This window comes from Carassius auratus, unplaced genomic scaffold, assembly GCF_003368295.1.
Source record: "Carassius auratus strain Wakin unplaced genomic scaffold, ASM336829v1 scaf_tig00019692, whole genome shotgun sequence".
In the NCBI taxonomy this organism is placed as follows: Eukaryota; Metazoa; Chordata; class Actinopteri; order Cypriniformes; family Cyprinidae; genus Carassius; species Carassius auratus.
This window is the reverse complement of record NW_020524982.1, coordinates 3,427-19,532: the sequence shown is the minus strand read 5'-3', so window position 1 is coordinate 19,532 and position 16,106 is coordinate 3,427. Positions and strand designations below refer to the sequence as shown.

Here is a 16,106-nt window from a genome sequence, read left to right as displayed (position 1 = left end):
TACAAGCCATGAGTCATGATTCTTATTTTCCATTCATCACTCTTTGTCTCTCTTTCCCATCTATATGTCAATTAGAGAGGGGGTTTTAGGCTTTGTGGCTATAAGACTCATTTAGATAAATTGTAGTGATACTGGAATGCATTTCAATATCTATCTAAATGTAAAAATATTCCTGTGTTTTTAGATACAATTAGATATGGTTGTGCTGTAAATGATAGGTTTTAAATACAGCATATAACTCATGAGATACTGCACACTCCGATGTGAAAGCATCAAGGATCAGCCAACTTTACAGGTGCATTACTGAAACATAGAAAAGAGAACTCCTTAGTTCTGCTTAGAAAAGAGCTGCTGTGAGTTTTTGTGCCATCTAGTGGTTTAAGGCTTGTTCACACCAAGAGCTCACACCAAGAATGATATAACTAACTATAAATACATTATTTATTTCTCCTGTGCCCTGAGAGCAGGATTAGTCATAGTTACTGGGTCTTGAATAAACCAAAATTCACAGGCCATCAATCACAGCCCTTCTTTTCCATTTACCACTTGTTCTCTCTTGTGTCGTCACGTCAATTAGAAAGGGGATTGTAGGTTTTTTGGCCTATAAGCTCATTTAGATTAATTGTAGTGATATCTCTCAAAACCTCTCTTCACTGGATGAGGTATATATATATATATATATATATATATATATATATATATATATATATATGAAAAAGATTTGTTTCAGTTACAGTGAGGTGAGGTTACTATAACTGAAAGGTTTTATTTACAGCAGAGAAATCTTGAGACACTGCATCTTTATCAGTGTAACAGTTTATCACAATTGGATGGATAGTTGCAAATTTATCGTAATCTAATTGCAATTTTACATTTATTTTATTGTTTTAAATGTTCAGTCTAAGAGATCTTCCAGAATACTTGTTTATAATTTATTTATTATTACTTGTTAATATCATTAGTATCAAACACGCCACTCTCAATTAGCTCTGCATTATATATTGTTTTGTGATAGACAAGAGATTCTTAAAATGGTGCTTATGCAAATTTAGCTGTGAAGATATTATTAAGTGTGGATATAATAGATATGACCCCAGAAAAAAAAATAACTCTGTATTTTAATGTTATTATGTTTGTTAATAAGCTTTTAATGTAACTTCAAAAAAAAAGTTTTCAGGATCATTTCCACTGTCAGTATATTGTCAGAGGATCATTAAAAGATCACACACACACACACACACAAAAAGAAGGATTATACATGTGCTTGGGCTGTATATATGTATATGTTAATATATGGGCTTTATATATGTGTCCAACACCCTGTATATGTCAAACATACATGGGTTTCCTATATGTTTGCAAATAATCTAAGAATCAAATAAAGAAAGACACCAGTGGAGGTATGAATACTTTAGCAAAACATGCTGATGCTAGTGCATATCTATACTACTCCACCCACAGCACAATTAGTCTTCAGATCTCTCTCGGGCCCCTCAGATCAGATGCCAGAAGATACTGAGTAGGCAAATTGCAGCTGTAAGTTGGGAAAATAAAGGGTTATTTGAACTGTAAGTATTGAGATTTTTTATATATTCAACTGTGATTTAACACACCATTGGAGGACCTAGAAAGTATTTACCATGACTCAGTAAGATGTTAAGTGAGATGCTGTCTTTTGAATTAGCTATGGGGCTTACAACATTAGTAGTTGACATTAGCTAGATTCACTGGAACAGAGGACCCAAATACACTTCTTGGTTCTCCTAGAACAGTTCCTATAAATCAAAGTGCAAAATGACAGCTCATGATCAGCTCAGTGTTTATATATAACTAGTAAAAACATTACTGTTTTGCATTTATTATACATTTTCCTGTAAAAATAATATATATATATTCACATGGATGTGGAGTTCAATGTAACAAATTTGATACATTTGATAAATGACATGGAAACTGCATTCCAAACTATCTGTAAGCTTTCAAACGTGGACAGGAAAAGACCTAGAAGTCCAGTCCTGATGTAATTAAATCATGGATCGCCTTTTCCATGGCATTAAAAGTCAGGAATGGAAATGATTTTCAACTGATCCTAGCTATTTTGACAGAAGTGATTTGTTTATCTAGGCAGAGATCAGAATCAAATAACAACCAGCTTTTTTGTGTGTTTTGAAAAGTAACTCACCATTACCAAAGTAACTCACCATTGGTTGAACCCTGCAGGTTGTCAAGGAAAACATTCAGCTGGGAATTAGCAATGTTGCTAATGTTCACATTTGTGACATTGACATTTGTGACCCTTTGACGTTTGCATCAAAGGGGATGCTGAAAACACACTGAATCAAGCTTGGTTGTATCGAACCCTGGATATTGTTTACATTGGGCTGAAAAAAAAAAAGGATATTGATGCACATATCAAAAACATTTGATAATTCCACATTTTTGTAAAAAATGGGAAAGGTCTGTAAAAGTGCTCATATGCTAAAATATATAACCCTTACTATATTTGTTATCTGCAGTGTGTTATTTATGAGTGTTGCAGTCCGGAAGAAGAACCTGCCATTATTATTGCCACACACAAAGATGATATTGAGGCCCTGAAAAAAAAAAATAGAATTTTATTATGAGAAAGAACAACATTAATCTTGTAATCTGTTAAGTGGACCGCAGTCAGCATACTGCTTCAAGTAATGTGAAAGCGGGATGAAGTTGTTGGTTTCCTAGACAACAGAATTAAACAGTTTCATTACTAGTGTGAGTCCGTTTGTGTGAAGCGTGGGGAAAACCTGCCCTTATGTTTTTGGGGTTTGGTTGTAAAGTAAGTGTCACAGTGTCTGGGTTGTGTTCCCTGGGTATCCACTAGATGTCCTCCTTCCCCACGGTGTCGGTCACTTCATTAACCACATTCCTCACGTCTCTGCCTAAATCATTGCACCCAGCTGTCACTGGTTATCTTTCATTACACTCTGTCAATTTCGCATTAGCGTTTGTCTCTCCCTGTGTATTTAACCCGGTCTGCTTAGTATGTATCACGGAGTCCTTTTTTTAATTCATGTCCATCACTCATCGTGCCCTTGCCTTGTGTCCGTGTTTGTTTATGTTTTGGATTTGTTGGATATCGACCCCTGCCTGGACTGTTTATTCTTTGGATTGCCCCTTTAATAAAGACGTACCCGCAATTGGATCTTTCTCAGTGGTTTCCCATATTCCGGGCCTGACAGAAAGAGGTTTTTGTATGTTTCTTTTACATTGTAGGTTGTCATATGAATCTATTTCAATTGATGTGATTAGTAAAACACATAAAATTTATTTTAATTAATTTTACTCGAGAGGGTTGGAATAATTAAGACTTTTTTTTTGTCATTTTTATTTTATAATTATTTATTATATATCTATTTAACACACACAATTTAAATCAGATTTACTTTACAAGACTCAGTGTGTTTAATGTGCATGAAACCTAACATCATGTTTCAAGCAATGTGTGAATGCTGCTTCTTTAAAATCTGCATTGCAAAGGTCATTAAAAAAGGGATATAGAGCATTTACATGTCATTGCTTGTTTTCTGATGAGTCACACTGCAAACATTTTCAAATTAACATGAGCAGTTGCACCACAAGTAGATGTCAAGTATTGAACAAGCCTTAAGCTTGTATTGGCCTGTCGTTCTTAAATGCAGCTTAGTATTTATGAGAATAAACAAGTGTGAATGTGTTGTGCTTACCTGAGCCACATTAGATGTCACTCCAGCTGCTAATGCAATGTAACCGATGGAGTTGCCACTGAGCTCAACCTTCAGATTTAAGGTAGTTAAGATAATCTGTACTGAGGTGAAGAAACACTGAGAATTGCCTGAAGGATCACATCCTTTAGGGTTGTCCAAACATAGTTTGGTTTTTCCACACTCATTGCGGGTGATGTTGGACTATCAATAAGAGAAAAAAAAAAAAAAAAACAGGAAAAAAAAAAATGACAGATATACATTTGTCAGTATCTACACCCTAAACTACAAGGTTAAAAAAGCTTATTAAACTTAGCTCCTGGAGGGCCAGAGACCTCCAGATGCCTTGTCCAAATATCCGCACTTGCAGTCTTTGCACTTGACCACTTTACTACTTTTATATAACATGTTTCCTGTATTTGGTCCAAGTGTTCAAGTCAGCATGAAGACCACAAATGTGTGTAGAACTTTTAATTACCTGATGGGTCACACTTATGGTGTTGCAAAAATGCAAGTGATTACAGAGTTTAATGTTTATTTTCAATACTTTGCATTTTAAAATCAACTTCTAAAGGTCTGTTCAGTAGTGCCTATAAAAGATGCGGTAACTAATTAAGTGATAATTTAAAATAATTCATTATTATTTATATTCAACATTCATTGGAATGGTTTCTCATGAGAGTTTCACGATTTATTTCCAGAACATGATGCTTGAACATGAACATGAACACTAAGCCTTAAATACCGCTCCAGAGTGGTGCTCGAGATTGTGTTGATTAAGTTTTCATTTAGGATTGTTATTTAGTGTGCACTTTACATTTTAAAGACCTGGAACAGTCTAGTGCACTTACTATCTTCTGCACGCACACACTCTCAAGTGGCCAAGGCTACAATTGAGGGCATTTGTGCCTTGTCCAAATATCCATACTTTCGGACATGGCCTCTTGAGATAACTGGTGCATGACAGGAAGTAAGTATGCAAGACTGTCCAGATCTTAAAAGCGCCAAATTGCAATGTCCTTAAACTAACGCTATGTATATTAGGCTGTATCTGAAAATTTAGGCAGGTGTCTTGCTGCCTCATTGCCGTGACAGGCAATGACTTTGCAGGTAGTGTTTTTGCATGAATGCACCTCATGAAACTGATTTTGGACAGGTATAAAGAGTACAAGTATAAAGAGCTTTGGTGATAACTATGTGGATATTTTATATTACTCCAATATTAATTTCTCGCTAGAAATTACATAAAAAGTGGAAAACGTTGATCAAAAACATACACTTACACACAAACTGAATACCGACCGCAACTTTTAGACACCTTTTTAGACAACTTTTTTGGCTTAACTGTCACAGAATGGAACGCACAGGAATGTGGGATATCAAAGGCATCGAAAGATACATCTATGCTGGCTTCAAAAATTTGCCAGATAAAAGCATCTCAGGAGACAGGAACTGAAGCTAATATTGAATTCGGACTTGCCTTGATGCCTTCCAACCAAGGCAGAATTTTTCAGTTTTCAAAAGCGGCATTTAATGCTTAGTGTATCCCATCATGCATCATGTTGTGGAAATAAATTGCGAGACTTTTTGCCAGGATCGCGAGAGGTCGCAGAAACCTTTCCCATGTAAGTTAATACTATATATTAATAATAATTAGAAATTACATATAATTTGGTAGTAAAACAAAGTTCTACACATTTTATTCCTATATTTATTTATTTTGTACAACATTTGGAACTGCTTTTTATCACTTAATTAGAAGAAGCAAAATTAAAACTGTAATGTTATATGGACTACTGACCAGACATTTAGAAGTTGATTTTAAAATGCAAAGTAAAATTTAAACAAAGCTATGTAAACACTTACATTTTTGCAGTACTATAAGTGTGTCCCATCGGGTAATGAAAAAGTTTGACACACACTTGTGGTCTTCATCCTCACTAGAACACTTGGGCCAAATACAGGAAATACATCATAGAAGTAGACAAGTAGTAAAGTGCCAAGACCGCAATTGTGGGTATTTGGACAAGGCTTTGGACGAGGGGTGTGTTTTGCTCCAACCCTAATTAAACACAGCTGACCCAGCTAATCGAGGTCTTTAGGAGTGGTAGAAAGTTCCTAGCAGGTGTGCTGGAGTTAAACTGTGCAGGTGAGTGCAAAAGGAGTAAATGTTATTCTTACAGTTAAATTTGTTGGTGCTGATAGGTGCCCGTCAGCCTTTATGCTAGACACTGCACAACCAATCACACAAACCACCAAAAACATCAGCTTGCTCTCCATATCTGAGGGAAAGATTATACACATTTAATCAAATTAATCTTAAAATAAAATCTGATATAATACACATATACTTCATGGAATTAATTCTAAAAATGATAAACATTAAACTATATATTTATATAATAAACAAATGACATACCACAAACAAGTATTTTTTTACTCAAAAATTATCAAAGTAGTTATTTGTTTAAGCCTAGAGGAGTCTGATTCAAAATCTAATTCATACTATAAATAGATAGATATTAAGGATTGTGAACTCTTTCTTGGTAACTAATTTCTCTTTAATATTTCACTAGCATTATGCTAGTAAATCAGTTTTAGGATATTTTTCTTTATATATTAATTATAATTAACTGTATATGAATTTGCATTGGTGACATTATGGGGACAATTGCAATCACAGACATATGTTGATTTCTTGAATGCAATGACCAGTCAGAAATGTTTTGTCAGAATTCACTCACCGCTGAAGCGCTGCAGTTTTTAAAAGCTTGTGTATCATCTCACAACTAAGTGCAGACGTGATGAAAATAAGAGATTCATTGTGCGGTTTACTGAGCTTCACATTAAACTTCACTGTACATTTCTAAACCCTGGGTTAACATTTTTGTGGTGTCACTGTCACTGATTGGACGAACAGCAAGCAACCTGTTTACACACTTGCCAGTTATTTGTATATTAAAAAAAGGTCTTCCAATTTGTCTTGAAAATACTTTTCTGACCATAACTGTAATAGCATCTCCTCATCACTCCAGTTCACACGCTTTCCATCTTTTGACGTCTTACTTTTCTCTCACCCGCTGCTGTTTACAGAATGCGTTTTTTTTTTTTTTTTTTTTTACTGACATGACATGCTTTGCTGCTCAATTTCCTATTGGCTTTCTGTTGCCAAGCGTCCAGCAGTATCAAAGGCAAACACCGCTGTGTTTCCCACTGAACAAACTTAGCACTGCCAGGATCAGGATGCACTTCAGAGTAGGGTTTAACGGTGCTAACACTACTTTCAAATTACAGGTGTGAAATGTTTCTTTACCTGCGTTTAAAAGTGGTGTTTAAAATTATGATAACCAGAGGTTAAACGTAGTGTTAAAAACGGCAGTGAACATCAGAAAAACAGTGTGCACATTTCTGAGTAAAAACGAAAAGCCATCAGCTGGAAAACGGGAAACATTGCCATTCAAGTCAGCAGGAAGAGTCAAAGCTAGTCCACAGTTTAGGCAACCTCTTTAAGTAATTCATGACTGTGTTGTATTGACTGCGTTGATACGTTGCAATACAGTAGAGCATTGTTTTGATGCTTACATATGAAAAAAAAAAATACTTTGCTTTAATTTATTAAATTTTTATTTTTACATTTTCCTTGCCTCCCCTGACTCGAGTCAATTGCTTATGTGTATTGCCACTATATTAATACATAAAATATAAAAGTACAATTTACAATACAACACAGCCACTAGTAATCTTAGATTTTGTATTTCACTTTAAACAAGCAGTTAAAATTATTGATTAACCTAACTGGATTCAATTAATGGATTCAATTAACATCAAAATACAAATAAAATAAATATTTAAAAAAATAAAATTAATACAAACTGTAGTTCAAATCATAAATTTTGGGTTAACCCTGAGTTAGTTTGAGTCAACCTCATAACAAAAGATGCTTCTTATTATTTACCTGTTGGTGTGTCTTTACCAGTAGATTCACCTTCACACTCTCAAAAATCTGTGAAAACTTCCTCCGTGCGCTTCTTTTAAATTGAACTCAACTCCCACAGAACCAGGCAGGGAACGATCACACCCCATAAAAAAGCATGAGGAAATACAAGAGTAGTGAAACTGTTCTAAAAGAACTATATAATTATTATATTGCATTGTGTATTGTGTTTGAGTGTTTAACTCATTTGCATTGATAACTTTCTGTATCTTCAGCATTAGTTCCTTATGTTTTGCTTTTATTTTGTCCAAGGAACAATTAATGCAATAAATAAGTTGTTATAATGTCTTTGTTCGTGGTCATTCCTGTTGGTGCTTGTGTAATTGGTAAATCTTCAGCAGTTTCATGGGAGATATAATGGTAGGGTAGATGTTGGCAGCTTCTTGTACCACAGAGAAACAGAGAGGGTGAAGGTATAAAGTTTTGCTGAAAAAAAATTGCTGAGCTGGTTAGCATTAGTGTTGTAGAAAGTGATGTTGTGGTTGACTGATGGGTATTGAAGGTGATGTTCCTTCAGCAAAGCTGAAGTTTCATGGCCACAGTCCAATGTATGTTTTTGTAACCATTGCATTGCAATTAATGAATAAATCTTTTGTTCTCATAATCACAACATCCTTGTTTAAGAAATGGTCAGATGACAACTGATGGAATAGTATGTTTTTGTTTTTGCAAGGTGTTTCAAGATTGCAAGAAGATAACATTCTTGTAGTCATCGCAGCTTCATGACTTGTTTCACTTTTATTTACTTGAAGGCTATTGTGTTCATTTAAATTAAAAATAGAAGAAATGAGGATTGTTATCAGTGATTAAAAAAAGAACATAAAAAAGTGTTAGGCTAGCTTGGCAGAAAAAAATAAATAAAAACAGAAAAATCGACATTTTAAATAAAAATTTAATTCTTGCCATAAATTAAATTTTTATTATTTTGATTTCCGTATAGTACAAATGTTCTTTTTTTCTTCTTCTTTTTCTTTATTTAAGATCTTAGTTTTACCTAATATATTTTATCATATTGAGTATATACTATGCCAGCTGGTATTTCGATTAAGATTACCAGTTTGGCACCAGCTACAGAAACTTTTCTGAAACAATGTTGCCGATTTTCTTTAGAAAAATGGGTTACACCCCAATCTGTAACTTCCTCTGATACATTAGGATTTCAAGTTTTTCCACATTGTAAACACAGGGAAGCGAAACATAAAAAAAATAGCTGTGGCATAGTCATAAATATGATCACTGAGTTTAATGTGCCAAATGCCAGCGACCAAATTCAGAATGGAAAGAGAGCTGTCAAATACAAATCAAGTCAAGTGTGCAGATGGTTGTTGAGGTGATGAGGTCTTCAGAGGGGAACTGTCTCTTTTGCACATCTGGTTGACATAGTCTGTGCTGACATTCAGTGCTGTGGATGTCATCTTTAGGGGCTGATCCACCATGTGATCTGTCTATGGACTGGATCTATATGGCTACGGTGACCTCGGAATAAGAATGAAAGAGACTAATATGAGCATAGATGCCATTCTTCTTAAGATGTAGTGAGCAGTGTTGCCACAGTTACTTTGAAAAAGTAACTTAGTTACTTTACATATTACTTGATTTAAAAAGTAATTTAGTTACTTTACAGATTACTTGATTTTAAAAGTAACTAATTACTTTACAAGTTACTTTATTAGTTACAATCAGCAGCTGCCGACAACATAAAAATGACAACCAGTTTTGCCAACACTCACTTTATTGCCAGTGTATTTTTAACAGTAACATCCACAATCTATCTCCTGACAAAGTAGAACTTAAAAACTATTTCCTGAAAAAAATAAATGTTTTTAAAAAAAAACATAAAGCAGCCTTTCTTGACTTAACATTAATACATTATTTAATAAAAAATATTAGATTTCTCTCCATCACTGAATACTCCTCCATGTAAGAATAAAAAGCTGTTCTGTGAGGCAGCGCGGCATTGACAGTGGAAGGGATCTTGTTTATTATGGCATGAAATGAAGGCGAGTCAACCGTATTGTAATGTAATGTAACAAGAGCTTGTTCAAATAGGTGCTAAACCATTCAGGGCTTTATAAGTAATAAGCAAGATTTTAAAATCTATACGATGTTTAAAAGGGAGCCAGTGCAGTGTTGACAGAACCGGGCTAATATGGTCATACTTCCTGGTTCTAGTAAGAACTCTAACTTCTGCATTTTGGACTAACTGGAGTTTGTTTATTAAGCGTGCAGAACAAACACCCAATAAAGCATTACAATAATCTAACATTGAGATCATAAACGCATGGATTAACATTTCTGCATTTGACATGTAGAGCATAGACAATAATTAAAGGGACTGTAAGTAGGAATTACTCCCATCTAGTGGTGAAATAGTATTTTGCATTCAAACTAATTTTGCTCTCCAGCGCCTCGCTTTTTCAAATGCGGGTTGCATCTACGGTAGGCGATATGTACCAAAAAGCTTTGACAGGATGTCTTCTAATAGCACTTCGTCGAGTTTTCCTTCAGGTGAACAGGTGTGTTATTTAAAACAAACTGCAACATGACAACTAACAAACAAATGTTACAGTATGAATTACTGACTGTGGAAAACATGAAATATTGTAATTAGTAGTTATGTCTTCTTTATTCGTTATATTTTCTGAATTATGTGCATTGTTAGATATCATCATCAAACACTGACCCACCTGTCGAGAAGAAAACAGGCCACTTCAGCATCTCTTTTGAAATCTTTATCCAGCATTAGCTCTTTCCACCTAGAAAAAGCTTCTACGACATTAACTCATTTTCTGTAATCTACGGTCAAGTTTCCTTTTATGTTCTATTTTTGACTGTTTTGGCGACGATGTTTTCTTCTTCTGTGGCGCGGCATATGTATGCTCCATAATAAGATTGCAATCCAGACTTTTAAACTTGCCGGTGCAGTTTCAAGCGCCTCTCACTGCTCTGCACCTGCGTTTCTGGCCCTTGACCGAAAACGTGTTGTGGAAACGCGTTGGCTTAGTACTTTTTGTCCCTCTCTGCTATTATAGTTTTTCAAGATGGCGGAACTACATGGAAGCCTCCGTCGACCTACCCGTCCCATGTATATAAAGATAATAAATTCTTCATTTACGAGGATAAGTTTAAACATTGGCATAGGTATTTGTACACCACTGAGGGCATATTTATGAATAAAAATATTGATTTTAGATAATAAAATACCTAAAAAGTTACTTATTGTCCCTTTAAGATATATTTTTAAGATGGAAAAATGCAGTTTTACAAATGATAGACACATGGCTTTCATGATTGCTATTAAATAGCACCCCTAGGTTCCTAACTGATGACGAAGAATTGACAGAGCAGCCATGAAGTCTTAGACAGCATTCTAGGTTATTACATGCAGAGTTTGAATTAACACCTCTGTTTTTTCAATTGCTATGTTTTGCCAGGCTGCAAAGAAATATAGAACTGAATATCATCAGCATAACAGTGAAAGCTAACTGTGACGGTGGGGTGAAGGAAAGGCTGGAAAAAAATGCGAGTTAACAGTTATTAATGAAAATAAACAAACAAACAAACACAAAGGAACAATGATGCTGGGAAAACGACAATCCAAGATGATGGCGGTGAGAAGGCAGCAGGAGAGGATGGCACATGAACTGCGGGGAATAGAGCCAAAGGTAAGTGTTTGTAGCTGAGTGGAAGTGCGTAGAGTGGATGAGGTTCTGGGAAAACACAGACATCCAACATAGACAACACTGAAGCCGACAAACAGGGTAAACGACATTAAACAACGATCTCACAAACACAAGACGTGAGACAAGCCAATATATCCCCTATATATTGGCTTGTCTCACGTCTTATGTTTGTGAGATCGTTGTTTAATGAGTAATTAGTGACAGCTGCTGCTGATGACAATTAATGGAGACGCCCACAAACTAATCAGTGCAGACGCGAAACACACAGACTTCACCACAAAGTGCAAACACCCGGAGATCACAGTTTACCAACCGTGACAGTAGGCTACCCCCCCCCCCCTCTAAGAGCCCCTCTTGTAGTTCCCAGAAGGGCCTACCTGCTGATTGTAGTCATCAATAAGGGAGTGATCCAATATGTCCCTAGCAGGTACCCAACTCCTATCCTCCGGACCATAACCTTCCCAGTCCACCAGGTACTGGAATCCTCATCCCCTCCATCTCGAGTCCAGAATAAGATTTACAGAATAAGTTGGTTCCCCATCTACGAGACGCAGTGGCGGAGGAACCGGAGTAGGCAGATTAATACGTGCATAAAACCCGGGTTTAATTATGGACACATGAAAGGCGGGGTGTATCCTCTTGTACGCAGGAGGTAGTTTGAGGCTTACTGATAGTAAGTGGGCCAATAAATTTGGGAGTTAATTTATTAGAAACGGAACGCAGAGGAATGTTACTAGTAGAAAGCCACACCTTTTGACCCACAACGTAAACGGGAGGCTTTGACCGGTGGTGATTGGCCTTAGCCTTAGTGCGCTCCCTCATCAGGACCAGAGTCTCGCAGGCTCTGATCCAGGTGCGGTGGCACCTCTGGACAAACGCGTGAGCGGAGGGGACCGCGACTTCAGATTCCAGACTGGGAAAGACTGGTTGCAGGTCCCCTACACTACACTGAAATGGAGAAAGGCCCATAGCTGACACTGGCAAAGAATTGTGGGCGTACTCCACCATAGAGAATTGTTGACTCCAGGAAGAAGGATTCTTGGAGACCAAACATCGCAATGTCCTCTCTAAATCTTGGTTGGCTCGCTCAGACTGTCTGTTACTTTGGGGATGATAACCCGAAGACAAGCTAACTGACACTCCTAGCAATTTGCAAAACTCTTTCCAAAATTTGGATATGAACTGAGATCTGAGAGCTGAGAGAAACCACGTCTACCGGGAGGCCATGAAGCCGAAAAACGTGTTCTAGGACAGTGACCGCGGTCTCCTTGGCTGTAGGTAATTTGGGCAAGGGAATGAAATGTGCCGCCTTCGAGAACCGGTCAACTACGGTCAAAACGATCGTCATGACATTAAAGGGCGGGAGGGCGGTAACAAAATCTAGAGCGATGTGGGACCAGGGTCTCGAAAGGGACAGATAGTGGTTGAAGAAGCCCATCAGGAAGTCGGTTAGATGACTTACCACTGGCGCAAACAGAGCAAGCCAAAAAAAACTTGGACGTCACGAGCCATACGTGGTCACCAGAATCGTTGTCTAACCAACCCATTAGTTCTACATATCCCTGGGTGACAAGCTACATTAGAACAATGACCGAGGAACGAGGCACAGCAGGGATGTTGATTCTCCCACACTGTTGTCCCCTATTGGAGAGGCCTTGCCCGACAGTAACATGAGGGTGAACGCCACCTTTGATTTATCGGTGGCGAAAGTGCGGGGCTGTCGAGTGAAATGCATTGAACACTTGGTTAAGAAGGTTCTGCAAAATGCTGGCTCACCAGAATAGTTTTCAGGTGCCAGAAGTCGCGTCTCTGGCCGGAAGTGATCCTGGGGGGTCTCCCAGGGGACGCGCGGTGCAATGGGGGCAGTGGGAGATGTGAGCTGATGGATCTGCTAGGTGAGTTCGGACCACTGTGCCACCAGGGCTTGGACAGCACGTCCGTTGTTCGAGATTCTCTTCTGCTGCTGATTCCTTCGTTTAACGTTGTGGTGCATGAAGTCCATGAGGGTGTTGGTGCTCGCTGCTTTCCATGATGGTGAGATTAATCGGTGGTGGTAGGGTAAAGGAAAGGCTGGAAACAAATGCGAGTTAACAGTTTTTAATGAAAATAAACAAACAAACAAACACGAAGGAACAATGATGCTGGGAAGACGACAATCCAAGATGGTGGTGAGGAGGTGAGGAATCCGGATGATGGCAGTCAGAAGGCAGCAGGAGAGGATGGCACAGGAGCTACGAGGAATAGAGCCGAAGGTAAGTGTTTGTAGCTGAGTGGAAGTGCGTAGAGTGGATGAGGTTCTGGGAAAACCTAGACATCCAACGCAGACAACACTGAAGCTGACAAACAGGGTAAACAACATTAAACAAAGATCTCACAAACACAAGACGTGAGACAAGCCAATATATAGGGGATGAGTAATGAGTGACAGCTGCTGCTGATGACAATTAACGGAGATGGCCAAAAACGAATCAGTGCAGACGCGAAACACACAGACTTCACCACAAAGTGCAAACACCCGGAGATCACGGTTTACCAACCATGACACTAACACCTGATGATATCTCTCAAGGGTAACATGTAAAGCATGAAGAGTAACGGCCATAGTACTGAGCCTTGAGGTATTCCATACTGCACTTGTGATCGATATGATACCTCTTCATTCACTGCTACAGATTAATGGCTATGATACGTCCTAAATCCTGACTGGAAATCCTCACAGATACCATTTTTCTCTAAGAAGGAATATAATTATGAGGATACTACCTTTTCTAGTATCGTGGACAGAAAAGGCAGATTTGAGATCAGTCTATAATTGACTACCTCTTTGGGGTCAAGTTGTGGGTTTTTGATGATAGGCTTCAGCCAGTTTGAAGGTTTTGGGGATATATCCTAATGACAATGAGGAATAATAATAGTCAGAAGAGGATCTATGACTTCTGGAAGCACCTATTTTTTAGAGCTTACATGGAATAGGGTCTAACACACATGTTGTTTGTTTAGATGATTATACAATTCTTCCTCTCCTAAAGTAGAGTCTAGAGAGAATGAGTGGAACTGTTCCTTGGGGGGATCTATAGTGCACACATCTGATGCAATACTGTAGCTGATGGCTGCATGGTTTAATTTTATCTCTAAATAGTATCGATCTTGAAAGTACTGTAAAGTAGTTCATAAAGTCGAAAATAAAGTCATCAAGGACACCACCCATCCCATTCACAATTTTCTACACCCTCAGGAAATCTGGTAAGTGGTAATGGAGAACTGCTGCCAGAACATCCAGACTCCACAACAGTTTATACCCCCAGGCCATTAGACTGACAAATAGTCAAAACCCACTGGCACTTCCATGTGTATCATCAGGATAAATTCAGCTTGTTTAATGGCACTTTGCCTGCTGGACCTTCATACACTCATAACCCATCTGACTGGCATCATGGACAATTTAAACACTAGTCTTTTTTAACACCACAGCATACAAGGTCTCTTCTTCTTTCTCTTTCATCACATTCTTTTTTTAAGCTATTCTTTTTTATATTTTTACATACTATATATTCTATATTTTCATATATTTGTATTGCACATTGTAACAAAGTTCGTAGTGGGAAGAAGGAAGTAACCAGGGTGGGCATTTAATCATTCAGCAGACACTTGTATTATTTCATGTTGTAGACCACGAAAAAGTTTTTAAAAAAAAATTGTTAAGAAAAGGTATCTGTAAGTATAAAGTATAAATTATTATATTATTTAAAATGGATTTATGTGGGTGGATTTTCACATTGCTCTGAACAAAAACTGCAGACTAGATTATTGAAAATGTACATTCATTCTCTGCCAGTAGGAGGTGCTTTTGGAATGTCATAAATATAGTGGTTTCCGTGGTAACGGTTGTAAACAAAGCAGCACTCAGCTCATAAATGATACTTTATTAGGTCAAATGAAAATGCAATTGGTTCCCTTCAGAGGTTCACTCATATAAAAACTTGAATTAGTGAGAATGAGAAAAGTGTGAAAAAATATAGCCTATACTGATGAGGAAAGTCCACTCGTGAGTTACCAGCGTAAGCCTACATTTAATTTTAGTCATTTTAACTTAGGGCTCGTCAATCAATTCAAATATTTATATAGATTAAAACATAGATTAATCGCATGATTGTCATGAGTTAACTCGGGAATAATCGCATCTTAATCAAACTTTTTCATCTTTTCTAAAGTTAAATATGTTCTAAACTTTAAATTAAATCTTTCCCTGGTTTTACAGACAAGGCTTAAGCTAGTCTCAGACTAAAATGCATGTTTGAGGTGTCTGAACTGAAGATATCTTGCTCTGACATATCTTAAAATACGTCAGTGTCATATTTCTGCGTTAAGATGGATACCTGTAACATTTTCTTCTAAGAAATTTTTGTAAAAGTTACATAAATTTCTTAATTTAACTAAGGCATTGTCCTGGATTAAGCTAAACCCCATTTGTGAATCTGGGCCTTTAAGTTTTTAATACTCTAATCAACATGGGCACGGAAAAATATGGATGCTTTATGCAACATATGTTTATTATTAGTGAAATCATACTGTAGTTAACAAAGGGCATGAAGAGTAGACATGTCATAGATGTTTTTTAAAGAACTTTGTCCATGACTATTAAAAAGAAAAGAACATAGAAATACCAGATTCCATGGCCTCCTGAGCTCCATAAGGGACAGGCATGGGCCA

At 37.2% G+C, this 16,106-nt stretch overlaps 1 long non-coding RNA gene across 1 annotated transcript; it reads right to left on the bottom strand.

The window, feature by feature from the left end:
• Positions 1-868: 868 nt before the first annotated feature.
• On the bottom strand, positions 869-2,287 carry LOC113076293 (uncharacterized). Its single transcript, XR_003281156.1, has 3 exons — positions 2,202-2,287; positions 1,640-1,775; positions 869-1,534 (listed from the first exon to the last, which is right to left on the bottom strand). It is a non-coding gene; the product is annotated as an uncharacterized LOC113076293 (long non-coding RNA).
• Between the last annotated feature and the right edge of the window lie 13,819 nt (positions 2,288-16,106).